Source organism: Camelus bactrianus, chromosome 22, assembly GCF_048773025.1.
Source record: "Camelus bactrianus isolate YW-2024 breed Bactrian camel chromosome 22, ASM4877302v1, whole genome shotgun sequence".
NCBI lineage: Eukaryota > Metazoa > Chordata > Mammalia > Artiodactyla > Camelidae > Camelus > Camelus bactrianus.
In genome coordinates this window covers 10,957,794-10,973,012 of record NC_133560.1, presented here as the reverse complement: position 1 = coordinate 10,973,012, position 15,219 = coordinate 10,957,794, and the positions used below count along the sequence as shown (strand labels likewise).

Genomic DNA, 15,219 nt, shown 5'->3' with positions numbered 1-15,219 from the left:
CCTGCTCACTCGGCCCTACCTGGGTGGGGTCCTCTCCCGTGAACTCTGTTTTGAAAGCTTGTTCAGAACGCCTTAGAAACTCAGGGATTAAGCAATCGGGCTCTTTCTCAAGTGCTCTCTCGCTCTCTCTCTCTCTCTCTCTCTCTCACACACACACACACACACACACACACACACACACACACACACAACTGATGACACACTTGCCCTTTCAGTTCTTGTAAGGCTGATTTTCTAGGGGTCCCACTAGAGGACCACCAAAGCATCCTTTCACACTGTACAGCACTCTTGCTTCTCCTCTTCTCCAAACAGAGAAGTAAGGTCCGCTCTGCTCCTTTACAGAGAAGACAGTGGAGGGCTTAGCGGCTGGCCAGAGCTCAGCCCCGGTGACCAAGGCAACCACCTTGACCACACCCTCCCCGCCCCCAGCAGCACAAGGAGAGCTGAGCTGGACAGAGGCCACCCCTTCACTCCTGAGAGCTGGTGAAGGAGGCTGCATGCCACCTTTCCCTGGGCTTCCTGAAAAGGGCTGTTTTTCTCCTGAAGGTACAGGGAGACCGGGGGGGGGGGGGGACCGTTTTCTGGGAGTGCACAAAACCTATCTTGCTCTCCACCCTGAAAAGCAGCCCTGACCCCAGGGCCGGGCCTCCAGCCAGGTGCCAACATCACTGAGGAGCACCCGCTGCCCAGGGCCTTGCTCAGATTTCACCCAGAGCCTGCCAGAAAGGGGCTGGTAGCAATCGTGGTGCACAAAGTGACTTGGCCAAATTAAACTGTCTAAAAGACTGGCTGAGGCAGCAGTCCATCACCTTGAGGCCACAGAGAACGAAATAATGGCTGATAATAAAAATAGCTAGTTTAGTCTGAGCATGCACTGTGTGCCGGGACAGGCCTTAAATGGAATTTCTCACTTCATCCTCAATCCAGCCCTTAGAGATAAGTATCACCCAACATCCCCAATTTACAGATGAGGCAACTGAGACTCCGAGAGGCATAACGATTGTCTCAGGTCACAAGCAAGTGGGACGGTGAAGGCTGAATCCAAACTCAAGCCTGCCTGGCTCAAAAAGAGCGTGAGCTCCAAATCACTTTCCAACATACACTTCTCGGCAAGTGCCTGGCATTCCTGCCCCATCTCCCTTTGCTAAAGATAAATGACAACCACAGCCAATAGCAACTACTGACTGTCAGAGTGCTTGGCAGCTGCGGAGGACTGGCACTGCCAGAATTTAATCTGCCCATGAGTCATTAAGATAAGGTGACAGCCATCATGCCCATTTCCCAGATGAACCAACTGAGGCTCAGAAAGCTATCAAGACCCACCCAGGATTGTGAGATGTGTTCTCCTGACTCCCTCCAGTGTTCTCTTTCCTGCACTAGCCTCCCAGGAATCAGCTTATTCCCTATTCATTCATTCATACATTCACACATTCAACCATTATTTACTGAGTCCATATTATGTGTGAGGTACTTTTCTAGAGAACAGTTTCTGCCTAGAGGGAGAATCAGCGGATAGGAATGAATCATTGTCCTCCCATAACCTAATTCACCCTTCCCTGATTTTTCCTTCAGAGGACCCAACCCACTCTCATTCCTAGTCCCCAGGCTGTAATGGGACTGATTCCACCACCATGTGGTAACCTGGCCAATCAGAACACTGCATTCCTTCTAGCTACGGTGATTGGTTAAGGGATAGACATGTGATCAAGTCAGCCAATGAAACGCAACCTTAGAATAATTGCTGCCCCAGGCCCTCCTTTACTGCTAGCCTCCAGCACTGCCTGACACAGTCCCAGAGCTGCTAGGCCATCGTGCTTCCCAGGGGAGCCTGCAAATGAAACTAGCCCCCAGACAGCAGAACCTAGAGAGGGCCTGAGAGGCCACTGCTTTCCCTCAATTAATTTTAACAACAGGGTGGTACTATTATTAAAAGCCTCATTTTATATATATAAGAAAACTGTTGCTCAGAGAGGTGAAGTCACTTGCCCAGGGTCACACAGCAGGTAGATAACAGGGCTGGAAGTTGAATTTGGGCCTGTGTGACTTCAAAGTCCATATTCCTGACCACTTTGCCAGAGGTGCCTAAATTCTGCCAAGTCTTCTCTGGGCCTCAGTTTCCCTCCATGCCGTGGGGACGAGGAGAAGCAACAGCCCAGCTCCCTCCTGGGTCTGATGTGAAGGCATCCTGGGGAGTGGGTGGGTATTGGAAAGCTAAGGCTGGTCCCCATGGACTGGGCACCCGTGGGAGTTGACAGCTAAGGAGATGCATAAAGAACAAGTAGCTGTCTGTGGCCTCTGACGTCCGTCTCTCCCACTGGCTGAGGCGAGACGGGTCCAGCAAAGGCCGCAGGGAGCCCCCACCCAGCCCTCCACTGCTGGCCGGCAGTGACTAACGCCTCAGCCCACACCCTCGAGAGCAGACACACAGTGGCCGCTTGTGTCTTCTGGCCCCGGCACCTCTGCGGGAACAATCCTCCCCCTTGTGCAGTACGGGGGCCCAGCCCGATGGAGGTGGGGATTACCCTCCCAGCAGGAGCCCTGCCCCACCCAAGGGGCCCATCCAGCCCAGTCAGGGGGTGCGTGCTCCCTGAAAGGCAACCACACAGCGGCAGCCAGCTGGGGACGGCCCCCAGGCCCTCCTCTTCCCTCCTGGCTGCAGGCTGATTGCTGTGTCCCTCCTTCCTCCTCCAGGGAAAGGGCTGATACCACAGAACTCAGGGGCCAGAGAGGACCTTAGCCATCCTTCCCAAACCCCACTCCCAGGCCCCAGTCTGCAGATGGGGAAACTGAGTCTGTGAAGGTCACGCAGTGCCCAGAGTCCCCTCTGTGACAGCTGCCTTATCTGCAGAACCAGAACAGGGCACATGAGCGCACCGAAGCGGAAGGGCCTGGAAGGGCCTGTTTCCGGGGCACTGATCACTTCAGGCTGTGGAGCCGGGGTTGCTGCCTGGAAACGAATCCGAAAGCGGGGGAGCAGAGGAACCAGCCAGCATCCACTTTCCCTTGCAGACTCACAACTCCAGTTCCCCTTGGGAACAGCCTCTCCCTCACTCTCAGGGCAAGGGATTCACGAGGGCTGAGGCCACCTGGTCCTGTCCCTCTTAGTCACAGCCAGTGGTTCAGATGTGCACGTGTGAACCAAGGCAGGCCAACAGGGTTGCACCTGAGTGGTTTTTTGGTTTTTTGCTAAAGTTATCAGAAAATAAGTTTTTTCTTTCTCTGGAGTTGCTAAACCGGAAGAAGGGAAGGCTGGAGGGTCTTATAGCCCATCTGTGGAGAGCCTGCCTGAAGATGAAGCCAAGACGGGACCAGCCACAAATACAGGAGGGCAAATGCTGTGGGTTTGCGGACACCTGGAGCCAGCTGATCCTGAAGGCAGGGCCTGCTCTTAGACTCTTCTAAGGAGGTCAACAAGCTTCCTTTTGAGTCTGTGACTGTCATTTGCCACCAAAAAGGAAATGAGCTCCCCATCTCTGGGGGTGTTCCAGCAGAGAGCAGACACAGATGGAAGCACTGCACCACACAACACCTGTGTAAGGAGGGCTACCTTCACCCCCAAGTGCACCATGACCTACAAAGTGACCTTGACTGAGGCCTCCCGGAGCACCTGACCCGACTGATAATCCAGGATCAGGGATCCAGATGGGAAACATGGTTACTAACAGGCCCCCAGCAAACAGAAACCATGGGATTCTTCTGCCAAAAGGCTCTTCCTCCAAAGAAGTGGAGAAGATCATTTTACACGTATTAAATCAACAAAGCAAGGAAAAATGGCATCCTCCAGTGCTGGGAACCACCCAGGTGGTAAAACCAGCAAACTCATTACCGACAAGGATATAAACAGATTCGATCGTGCAGAGACGAAAATTGGCAATGGGTTTTCAGAGCCTTGAAAATACCTTTTAAGCCTATTTAGCCCTCATTCCTGAGAATGTCAGGCCAGGAAGTAACTCCCAAAAAGACAAGAGAAGAAATGTACTAGGCTCTTGTTCATATTAGCCCACAATAATGCGCACATACACACACACACACACACACACACACACACACACACACACACACACACACAAAGTCGAAATAACCTAAATGCTCAACCATAGGATGATGATGGTTCAATTCACTTAGGGGGCTATTAAGCAACCCTTTAAAATGATAAACAGGAAAATAATACAGTAATGAGAAAAAATATTTAAGCCATAATAATCAGGAAACAAAGCTGGATAATAAAACTGTAGCTAAGCCACAACTTTGGGGAAACTGTGCCTCTTGGACAGAGAGAAATACAAGTGGTTTCTAACAGTTGCTCCCACCCAATGACACCTGGCAGCAACCCACAGGGGTCCCAGCGAGGACAGACTGGGGCTGGGGCACAGAAAGTGACCGCTTCATCCTGACCTCGCCTTAAATGTTTCCAGAGACGGGCACCCTTGTCCTCTCAGGAACCCACTTGAGCCGGGCTGTCCAAGATGGTAGCCACTGGCTCCATGCGGTTATTTAAATTACCCGAAATTAAAGGAAATTTAAAATTAGTTCCCTGGTAACATGAGCCACATTTCAAGTGTTTAATAACCACTTGTGGCTACTGGCTACCAAGCCACATGTGGTTATAAGAATAGAGCAGATACAGAACAGTCCCATCACTGCAGGAACTGCTAGCCGGTAGGCAGTTTTGCAGTCAAGGCTACCCCTGGCAGAAAAAGCATTTACACAGAGGTGAGGGAGCATCTAAACCTCACTCACGTGTCCCAGATCCACCCTCAGAAATAGGAATTTCTTTTTCTAGGAAGAAACAAAAGGCTTGAGTGCAGAGAGTGGGCAGGTGGGTCAGAGGCAAAGCAGGGAGCTGTCAAGGCGAAAGGGTCCGATTTCCCCCGTCCTCTTGATTCTGGACGCTGTGCCAGGCATGCGTCAAATGCAGTTCGGGGGGAGGGTAGAGCACATGCTTATTAGCATGCAGAAGGTCCTGGGTTCAGTCCCCAGTACCTCCTCCAAAAATAAACAAACCTAGTTACCTCCCCCCACCAAAATGAAATAATTAAATAATACAATAGTAAGTAAAACATAAAGATATTTTAAAAAATGCAGCTCAGGCCACTGGAACCAAGGAGGGTCTTGGTCTGTGGCCCACAATACCCGGCTGTGGTGGCCCTGCGTGACAATTGTTAACCCATCGTGGGAAAGGCTTCAACTGCATCAAGGAGGGAGGAGATCCAGGCCGGGAAGGAAGCAGGGTCGCAGCAGAACCAGCTCTGTGCAGGAGAAGGGCCCAACATCAACTCAAGTAGGGTGGCCTGAGGGCCACAGACAGAGCCAGGATGGCGGCGATGTGGCCTGGGGCTCAGGTTCCACCACCGCCCCGGCCAGCAGGCATGAGTGGAGCCGTGTGCACAGCAGCCCGGCCTTCCCGAGGCTGTGGGTCAAGGGTGAAGAAGGCCTGCGTGAGGCAGGAGGAGCGCCTGCCTTTACCAGCACAGGCCCATGAGGGCCACAGAGGTGCCACCTCCTCCTCCTACTGAAGAGAAAACAAAGGCCCAGGTGACTTGTCCCAGGTCACACAGCTAGGAAGCAGCTGCCGGGACCTGACTCAGGTCTGGCTCTCTGCCCAGTGCCCCTTCCCCTCAGAGACCTCAGGAGGCCCCTACCCAGCTGCTGTGTGTGCCTGTCCCCCTCCTCCACCTCCTCCCCCACTGCCTTCAACCAGAAACCCTCTTAGGGCGAACATCCACGACTCCCCTCTGCGGACACAATAAAGCCCAAACTCCCAGGCCCGGCACTGTGGCCCTGGTGATCTGCCCGTCTTCCACTCTTCCAGGACCCCACCACTCCTGCGACCACCACCTGCCACAGCCAGTGCTCGACCGCCTCCTACTTCCATGCCTTCCTTTATGTTCTTTCCTCCACCTGGAGGGCCTTCCCCATACCTGTTTAACCACCCCACAAAGTCTAACTCAGCCACAGCCTGTGCCATGAAATGTTCCCCGACCCCCACCCCACCTCCCCGACTAGAACTTTGTGTCTTACTGGAGCTTTCATCACAGACCTCCTGGTGCCACCAGTCATTTGTGCTCACAGATTCTCTCTCTGACTTGGCTGTGAGCTCTGAGAAGCTAAGCTCATATCTGATTCATTTTGCTCTATCCTACAGAGCCAGAAACAGAACAGCCAGTGGATGGGTAAGCGCATGGGAGGGTGGGAACGCAAATGGGAAGATGGGAGGATGGTTGGGCAGATAGGCAGGTGGGTGAATGGATGGATGAATGGGAGGGTGGGTAGTTGTTAAGTGTGTGTAGATGGATGGATGGATGGATGGGAGGGAGGGAGGGTATATAGAAGGTTGGGTATGTGAGAGGATGGATGGATAGATGGGTGGATGGATGGGAAGATGGGTAAATGGACTGATGGATGGATGGATGGCCAGACAGACGGGATAGTGAGTGCGTAGGAGGATGAATGGGTGGATGGGAGAATAGACAGATATGAGAGAGGGATAAAGGAATGAGAGACGTCTAGGCAGTAGACACTCATCAAGTCTTCCTTTTTCCCAAAAGGCACTGGAGCCCACCTTGGTGCTGGCTTCTGTGAGCACCAGCCTCTCTTCCTTCCTCTGTACCATAGCCAAGAAAGTTATCTTCACAGGCACCTGCCCTACTCTATCTAATATCTCCATCTTGACAAACTTAGAAATGGGCACATTTCTATCATGATTTATGGAATGGAAACAGCATCGGACAGAGGTTCAAACTCCAATGCTACTATTTACCAGCTGAGTGCCCTTGGGGAAGGCAGAAAGCTAGACTTCAGCTTCCTGATGGAGATGCGGACAATTCCAGCGACACATGAGGAAGTTCATGAGCCACCAGGCCTTAGTCAGTTGGCTATTGGATGTCACTGCCCTCACTTGGGACTGTGTATTTTTGGTTTTCAAAAGCCTAAAACCATTTTTATCTTGCTCACCAATGTATTTATTCCTGTATCTGCTCATAGCAAAAACTCAGTAAGTGTTTTAAAATAATAGATGGATGGATGGGTTGGTGGGTAGATGAACTGTTGTCTGTACCTCCTTGCCAGCAGAGAGGCCCTCTACTTAAGAGAAGAAAGGAGAGTGACAAGATGTCCAGTTTCTCCTCGACACATTGAGATTCCTGAATCTAACCTGTCCTCTGGTTTTGGAAGATGGGCCCTCTTTACCTTGGTGAAGCCAAAGTCTTTGATGGGGCCAGGACACACACAGTTAATGAGAGAAACCACTTCCTGATCAATAATCACCGGGCCAAGTTTCAGCTCAGTGACAAGCGAGACAGCTGAGTTTCAGGACAAGTGACATTTAAGGATGGCAAAGATTACGAAGCACAAAAGCAGAGGAGTGACGTGGCTTCCAATGATGAGCATTTAATGTTCTCTCCCTGGGGGTGGGGAGAAGCCTGGCAGGCCATCCTGGCCCAGCAGGGAAATGCTGAGCCTCAAAATCCTCCTGGGCCAGCAAATAAAACACTAAAACCCAAACAGGGCTGGTCCCGAAGATACCATGTCACGGCCTTGGCCAAAAACCTGGGCAACCTGTCCAGCTCGGCTGGGGATGTGGGAGCTCTCAGATCTCAGCTCTTCAAAAGTGCTGGGGAATCCAACCCCGTGTATCACTTATAAAGGAGGGGGAAGGTGTCATGGGCTCTGCCTCCTTGAGGCCACTGCTCCCTCCTTTCCCAGGCTCCCTCTACCCTGAGGAGGGCTGGGAGAGGACGGGGTGCTGAGTCGGGGGGGCGGGCGGCCTGGGACCGACAGCACAGGGGAGGGAGAGCAGGAGGTGCCTTTCTCCAGGCCACCCTGGCTCCCTGCACCACCCTAGCACCTGATAAGCCTCACCTCACTTAATCTTCACTGCAGCTGGGGGATCATGTGCTCCACCCTGTTTTCCAGTCAGCCCCAAATCTCAGACAGGCTGAGGTTGCCCTGTGTTTTCAATCCACAGTACTGTGGGTGCTATTTTTTTCATTACTCTAAAAGCATCCTGCACTTGTTCAAGAGCATCTTCAAAATAAAATGGTACCAAGGAGAAAATCAAACCAGGCTAGTCCCAGAGATAACCGCTTCCAGCATCTTGGAGCACCTCCTCTTCACAGGCACCTGCCCTACTCTATCTAATATCTCCATCGGTGTGGATATACCCGGATTTGTCTGGCAATCTCACCGTAACTCTTCCCAGCTGTGAGACCCCAGGGACTTAATGTGACCTCTCTGTCCCTCACCTTCCTGCTTGGTACAATAAAGATGTTAGCTGGGACCATGCTTTGCATGTGCTAGGTCCTGGGTTCAATTCCCAGTACCTCCATTTAAAAAAACAAAACAAAACAAAAAACAAAAACAAAAAACAAGAAAAGATGTTAGCAGTTCCTGGTTCGTGGGCTGTTGTGAGCATTCGGTGAGTTAATATGTCAAAGGTGCTTAGAGCAGGGCTGGGCCAGAGTGAGCGCCCCGTAGTCATTCACTCTTTTTTGTCTCTTTATAAAAACAGGATTCAACTGTACACACTGATTTGTCACTTTCCTTTTTACTTAGCAATATGTCATGAACAGCCCTTCAGATCACAAAACGCTCGTCCACAGCATCCTCTCCAATTACTGCAGGCTGATTGGTGGGTCCACCGTAGATCTAACCAATCCCCTTCCTCAGACCCTCTATTCTGGTCAAGTGGTGCTGCGTCCAAAAGCCTGAGATTTGGAGGAGGGTATAGCTCAGTGGTAGAGTGTGCGCCTAGCATGCATGAAGGTCGTGGGTTCAATTACCAGTACCTCTGTTTAAAAAACTTATACAAATAAATAAACCTAAAATTACCTCCCCCTATTAAAAAAAATTATAAAAAAAAAAGAAAAGTTAAAAAAAAAAAAAGCTCTGCTGTATCGTGGCTGTGTGTCCCCGGGAGCTGGCCTCATAAGATTACAGGTGTGAAGACACTTTGGTCCTGCTTATAAGAGGAACTGTATTAGCCCCACTTTTCAGAAAAGGAAACTGAGGCTCAGAGGGGTGTCATCACTTGCTCAAGGTCATGCAGCAATGACAAGGGCCGTCCTAGGACTTGCAGGATGAAAAGCACCACCAGTCTGGAGTCTCCGAGCAGAGCTCTGGCGGGAGGCACAGAGTGGTCCAGGGGTCCTCTGCAGGAGCACCCTGCTGGCCCCGGCAGGCGGGCCTCAGACAGATGAGCGGCTCTGGACGGGGATGCCGGCACCGGCACCTGGGGCTCCAGGTCCCTCATGGACAGAGGCACACCGGTCACCTCCTCTTGGCCCCAGCAACAACACCTGTCACCTAAACGTAGGCGCTCAAGAGAGAAGGAGGGTTGAGAAAGAGCAAAGCCTCCCCAACCTGGCACCAGAGCGCACCAAGATGCAAATCAAAGGGAGAAGGATTCTCAAGGCTAGAGAGGCGTGCCAGCTCCGATGGGGTCATTCCACAGGGTGACAAAGCCAGCTTTGTGGCAACCGCCTCAGAGGGCCAAGAACTGGGCCTGGGCTGCCAGACCAGACAGGCTGGAGCTTTCCAGGAAGGAGGGCGAAGGGAAATGGGGCAGCGGCACTGGCTTCTCCCTCCAGGACGCGAGCGCTGCTCTTCTGGCCACCCAGGGTGGCCTCAGCTACCCCAGACCGACGAGCCACGGGGTGTGCATGGAGCTGAGACCGCCCTCCCAAGGCAGCAAATGTCTCAAAGGCTGGACGGAGCCTTCTTTGCTGTCACTGAATCACCTTCATCCTCACAACACAGCTGTGAGCTTGAGGCTGAGCCCAGGACTTGACACACCAGTGTCCACCCAGGAGCAGCCCCCGGCATAACGAGCAAGGGGCCTCAGGGGGATCTGACCCTCCAGACAAGCTAGTCCACTGGCACAAATCATCATCACAATGACAACAGTCCCCTTCGCGTCTCCTCCCTCCACGCTGGGCACCGTGTTAAAGGCTGGCCACACACATCTTAATCTGCACAAATCCTCCAAGGGAAGCCCTCTTGTGCTCCTCATTTTACAGCTCAAGATACGAGCCTCAGAGAGGTGAGGTGACTTTCCCAAGGTCACACAGCAAGCAGGCAACAAAGCTAGGAGAAAGCTCAGAACTGATTTCAGTCCCTGCATGCGTCACCACAGCGCTGGCCTGCCTAGAGAAAGGGGGGACCTGGGTCTGGCAGTCACTACTCACCATCCATTCATTCAGCAGATATTAACTGAGTATCTACCACAGGTCTGTTATCCATAAAAGATGGATAACTCCCTGCTCTCCAGGACCTTGCCTCCTCCAGAGAGGAAAGAAAATACGCACGGAGACACACAAGAGAATCCCAGTTTGCGACAGGAGCTTTGAAGGAAATCAGCAGGGAGCTGTCACTGTGGTCAGGAGGGGAGACGGGTGTTGAGATCCAGAGGATGAGAAGGAGCCAGCCATGCAGAGTCATAGGAAGAGAGTGGCAAGAAGTGGGAACAGCAAGTGCAAAGGTCCTGAGGCAGAAAGGGCTGTGTGTGCTTCCTTCAAAGCCTCTCAGGGACCCCCATCCTCCTTAGACTTGGAGGCTGGCTCTTGTTAACTCTTTAGTCACCAGCAGAGTGGTTAACTCTCCACCCCCGACCCCTGAGTCTTAGGGCTTGAATTCTGGTTCTGGTATAGCCTACGAGGGGGGAAAAATAAGCTGTAAGAGAAGGAAGGTAACAAAATTGCAGCAAAGGGGAAGGCAGAGAGAAAGAGGAAGAGAAAGAGTGAGTGAGTGCATGGTGGGGCGGGAAGGGGGATGGGGGAAGCTCTTTGACATGTCCCTCCCTGCCCTGGTCTCCCCCCCCCCCCGCCCCGTGCCCTGCCAGGAGCGCACAGGATGGCTCAGCACCTTAGGACGCTGTGGCACCAGCGGCCCCACACCCACCAGGGCCCCAGGAGCACCCAGCCTCCCCACCCTGACGCCGGCCCCCTTCCCCTGCCACTTCCTCTGCTGGGCCTGCCCGTGCCCGTCACCACTTCCTCTGCATCGGAGGCCACCACCGCCATCCTGGTGCTCAGATACAGCTGAGGCTAAGACAGCTCCCGATAAGGGTCACGTTCCTGGGCTCACAAACGCTCACTCCCACACGGAAGTGCCCCGGACCCTCTCCTCCCAGCAAACCTCTTTGTCTTCCCCTCCATAGTGGACAGCAGAAAAGGCACTGGTTCCTGGCCAGAGATATGTGGGTTTAAGTCCCCACTTTGCCACAGAAGAGCTGCGACGCTGAGCAAGTCACTGTACCTCTCTGGGCCTCTGTTCCATCAGGTGAGGCTACTCACCCCTGCCTTTCACGGGGCTAGTAGGAGAATAAATGATGGACAGATAAGAAAGGAGCAAAACCCAGCTCCCCCTCCTTTCACCTTTTCACCTTGGAACCCACAGAGCCTGGCACAGAGGAGGTGCTCAACTGCTCCTGCGAATGGCTGACACCTATTTGAGCTTTTCTGGCATCCTGGGCCAAGGGGTTACATGGATTATTTCACACTCCAGCAACCCAACGAGGTGGTACCATTCCTGTCATCATTCTGCAGAAACTGAGGCACAGGTAAATACTCTTCTCAGGATCACACAGCCTGCAGAGGGAGGGCCAGGCTTTGACTCCGCGAAAGCATCCAAGTTCCTGAACCATGAGAAACATCCTGGGAATCGTGGTCCCTGGGAAACGTGAGCGTCCCTTCCCACCTCACCGTCTCCGCCCTCCTTGCTTGCTGACCACCAGGCCTCGCTGTCTCGAACCCTCAGTGCCTCCCACCCACGTACAACATCTCCTTCTTGGGCTGGTCACTTTCCATCAGTCACTTCCCCTCCCTGGGCTCTGACTTGGGCTCCAACCACAGCTCTGACTTCCCCGCCCACCCCAACTGGCTCCAGCCACCAAGGCGTGGCCACTCTGTCCCAGCCCTCACTCACCGACGGCCACCTTGGCCTTGGGCAGCCAGGAAGCCTGGCTCTCTCATCCCCCAATTGTGTGGGCGAGCCACTCCCCCACCTGGTGACCATCCAAAGATGGCTCCTCTCTCACACTGCAAGAGGCTGGTCAGGCCCTGGGGGTGTGGGGCAGGCAGGACGCAGGGCCTGAATCTTTCATCACCCACCCAGGGACCTGACACACACAGGTGAACAAGGCCTGTTTGCTGAACTGGATAGAGGCGTGTTTGTTTGTATGAGGCGGCAGTGCACCGCGGGAGTGATTTTGCCCCCCAGGGGATATGTGGCAATGTCTGGAGACATTTTTGGCTGTCCCAACTAGGGGATAGAGGGGGAGGTGCAGGCAGTGGTGGTACTCCTGTGGGTAGAAGCCAGAGATGCCGCTAGCATCCCATAACACCCAGGACGGCCCCCACAACAAAGAAGTAGCTGACCCAAATGTCAACAGTGCCAAGACAGGGAGCCTGGACTTTCTCCACCTGATACCAAGAGTGTCAACCACAATGACCTGTCCTCCTTTCCTGCCCGCTTCCTGGGTGGGGGTCAGCTGCCAAAATAAAGTACACCTCCCTAGTTCATCTCAGCCCTCACTGGCCTCCAAATTATCACCTCCGCTCTACAGACAAGAGCCTGAGGCTCAGAGATGGAGGATCACTCATTTGGAGTTGAAACCCAGATCCCTACTGGGCCCCAATTTCTTCCCTGAACTCCCCTGCTCCACTGCCCTCAGCAGCACCTAGGAGTGACCATCTGGCTGCTTTCTGGGGGCCATGGGGTGGCAGTCCCTGGGGATGTCACCCTGGTCCAGGTAACCTCCGGAGGCCAGGGGAGCCCGGGTGGAGGTGGGGGCTGGCGGCATGGTTAGTTGCTTGGCTCACTTCACCCGGGCCTGCTCTGGAACCAGCCAGAACAAGCCTCAACGTGGCTGGCGCTAAATCAGCTGCTCCAGACCCAAGTAGACCCCCCCCACCCCCGGGCAGGCGACATCCCCAGGAAGCTGGGGCCACCTTGGTTTTAGGACTGAGCCAGGAACCCAGTCACAATAGCATGGACTTGTGTTTAAAAACACTAGGCTGAGCGGAAATAAGGTTACTGCCTGAGGGCAGAGCTCTTTCCGGAGGAGGAGGGGAGGCGCACGGGATGGAGACCTCCCTCAGCAGCCAGCAGCCCCTGGAGGAAGCGGAAACCCAGGCTTTAAAACTCTTGAACAGAGAAGAGGTGAAAGGAGAAGGCCTGGCCTGGGAGGGGGTGGGAGGGCCTGACAGCTGGCTCCGGCCTCTGCTTTGTCTGCACAGGCGTCAGGGCAGGATGTGACATCTGAAGGATGCCAGTTAACAATGGCTCTCTGAGCCCAAGGGCACCTGACGTTCCCACTCCAAGGGCTGTCACTGCCAAGACCCGGGGCTCCTGTGGGGTCCCAGAGGACTCGAGGACGGGCCCTTAGTGAGGGCAAAGGGGGCCTCTATTATCTCATTTTCTTTTAATTAAAAATTTTTTCATTATTACATATAGTCCCTTTACAGCGGTGTACTGCATAGTGATTCAGTTATGTATATATATATTCTTTTCATATTCTTTTTCATCATAGGCTATAACAAGCTATTGAATATAGTTCCCTGTGCTATGCAGCAGGACCTTGTTGTTTATCTTTTTATATATAGTAATTAGTATCTGCAAACCCGGTACTTCCAAATTATCCCTCCACCCACTTCCCCCCAGTAACCACAAGTTTGTTTTCTATGTCTATGAGTCTGTTTCTATTTTGTAAATAAGTTCATTTGTGTCATTTTTTTAGACTCCACATATAGGTGATATCATATGGTATTTTTCTTTCTTTTTCTAGCTTAATTCAGTTAATATGACAATCTCCAGGTCCATCTACGTTGCTGCTAATGACATTATTTTACACTTTTTATGGCTGAGTAGTATTCCACTGTATATATACAACACAACTTCTTTATCCAGTCACCTGTCGATGGACGTTTAGGTTGCTTCCCTGTCATGGCAATTGTCAGTAGTGCTGCTGTGAACACTGGGGTGCATGTATCTTTTCAAATTAGAGTCTCCTCCAGATAATCTCATTTTCTTTTCAAAATTACCCTCAAAGAGGCATCACCCCTTCAACCTAGTAATTCCCTTCTGGGAGTCTAGCCTAAAAAAAAAATGATTTAAAATATAAAAAAGAACTTTACTAGCAAAGCTGTTCTTCAATATCCGATCAGCTTTCCTATAACGCTTACTTTAAAAACACCAACTTTGTTCCAACACCTCTGATGTATTAGGGAATGATTTTATCAAAACACTAAATTCGCAATGGCTTATGTGTTGTTTTGCCCACCAGAAACACTAGGTGAATGCAGAAAACCACACCCCGGTGGGCTGAGCCGCCAAAGAACACAGGAATGGTGCAGGCACACACCTCACACCTCTGTCGGCTGCCTCTGAGCCACGCTCACCCCATCTGGGGGCCACCTTGCCACCTGATCTCAGATAACCCTCCTGCCACCGCCTCAGAAGCTGCAACCCTTCCCACCCACGGCCACAAGCAGCCTGCAGGCCTCTTTCCTGGCAAAGTGCCATATTTATTGTATCGATTGAGATAAAACAGCATAACGTGAGTTGTTTTATTGGGGGCAAAAATGAGGACTGTAGCCTGGGAGACAGCATCCCAGACAGCTCTGAGGAACTGCTCCAAAGAGGCAGGGGGGACACTCAGTATTAGATATGATTTCAGTGAAGCGGGGCACGTGCAATCAAGCACACACTTAAGGCAGAGGCTTGCTGCTGGTCACGAGAAGCAGACGTCACTGTTAATGATTTTAGTGCTTTTCTAGATATGAGGAGACGCAAGAATCTGGGCTCATAAATCTTCTCCTGAAAATATCTAACTATCTGAAGGCCTGTTCTGCCAGTTTTCCCAGAGCATGGAGCTCTGCATTCCTGATCTCAGCCCTGAACTCCGTTCAGAGTGTGTTGGAGGTCGGCAGCTGCAGCAGCGCGTGAGTTAATCCAAGCAGAGGTGGACGGCAAGTGCCAACGGGACCCAGCCCTTGCAGAGGCAGGTGGCAAGTGCCAATGTTTAGCTGGCAGTTGTAACAATTTTGTGTTTCTTATCTGCAAAACCTGGGTAAACTGTGCTGCTTGCTTTTAGGTTCCTATCTTTTCTTTTTTTTTCTAACGTGCTCCAGGTGACGTTTTTGAGTGTCATGCCCTTAGCCCCATTTTTCTCACAAGGCTTCTGATTTTTATTGCATGATTTTGCACAGTTCGGGGATTTTT

At 52.3% G+C, this 15,219-nt stretch overlaps 1 protein-coding gene and 1 long non-coding RNA gene across 2 annotated transcripts in view; one reads left to right on the top strand and one right to left on the bottom strand.

The window, feature by feature from the left end:
- The window catches only part of STK10 (serine/threonine kinase 10), a 106,270-nt gene that overhangs the window by 87,032 nt on the left and 4,019 nt on the right, over positions 1–15,219 (bottom strand). The window lies entirely within an intron of this gene.
- On the top strand, positions 5,744–13,445 carry LOC141574643 (uncharacterized). The gene is made up of 2 exons (XR_012501576.1): positions 5,744–11,277; positions 11,395–13,445. It is a non-coding gene; the product is annotated as an uncharacterized LOC141574643 (long non-coding RNA).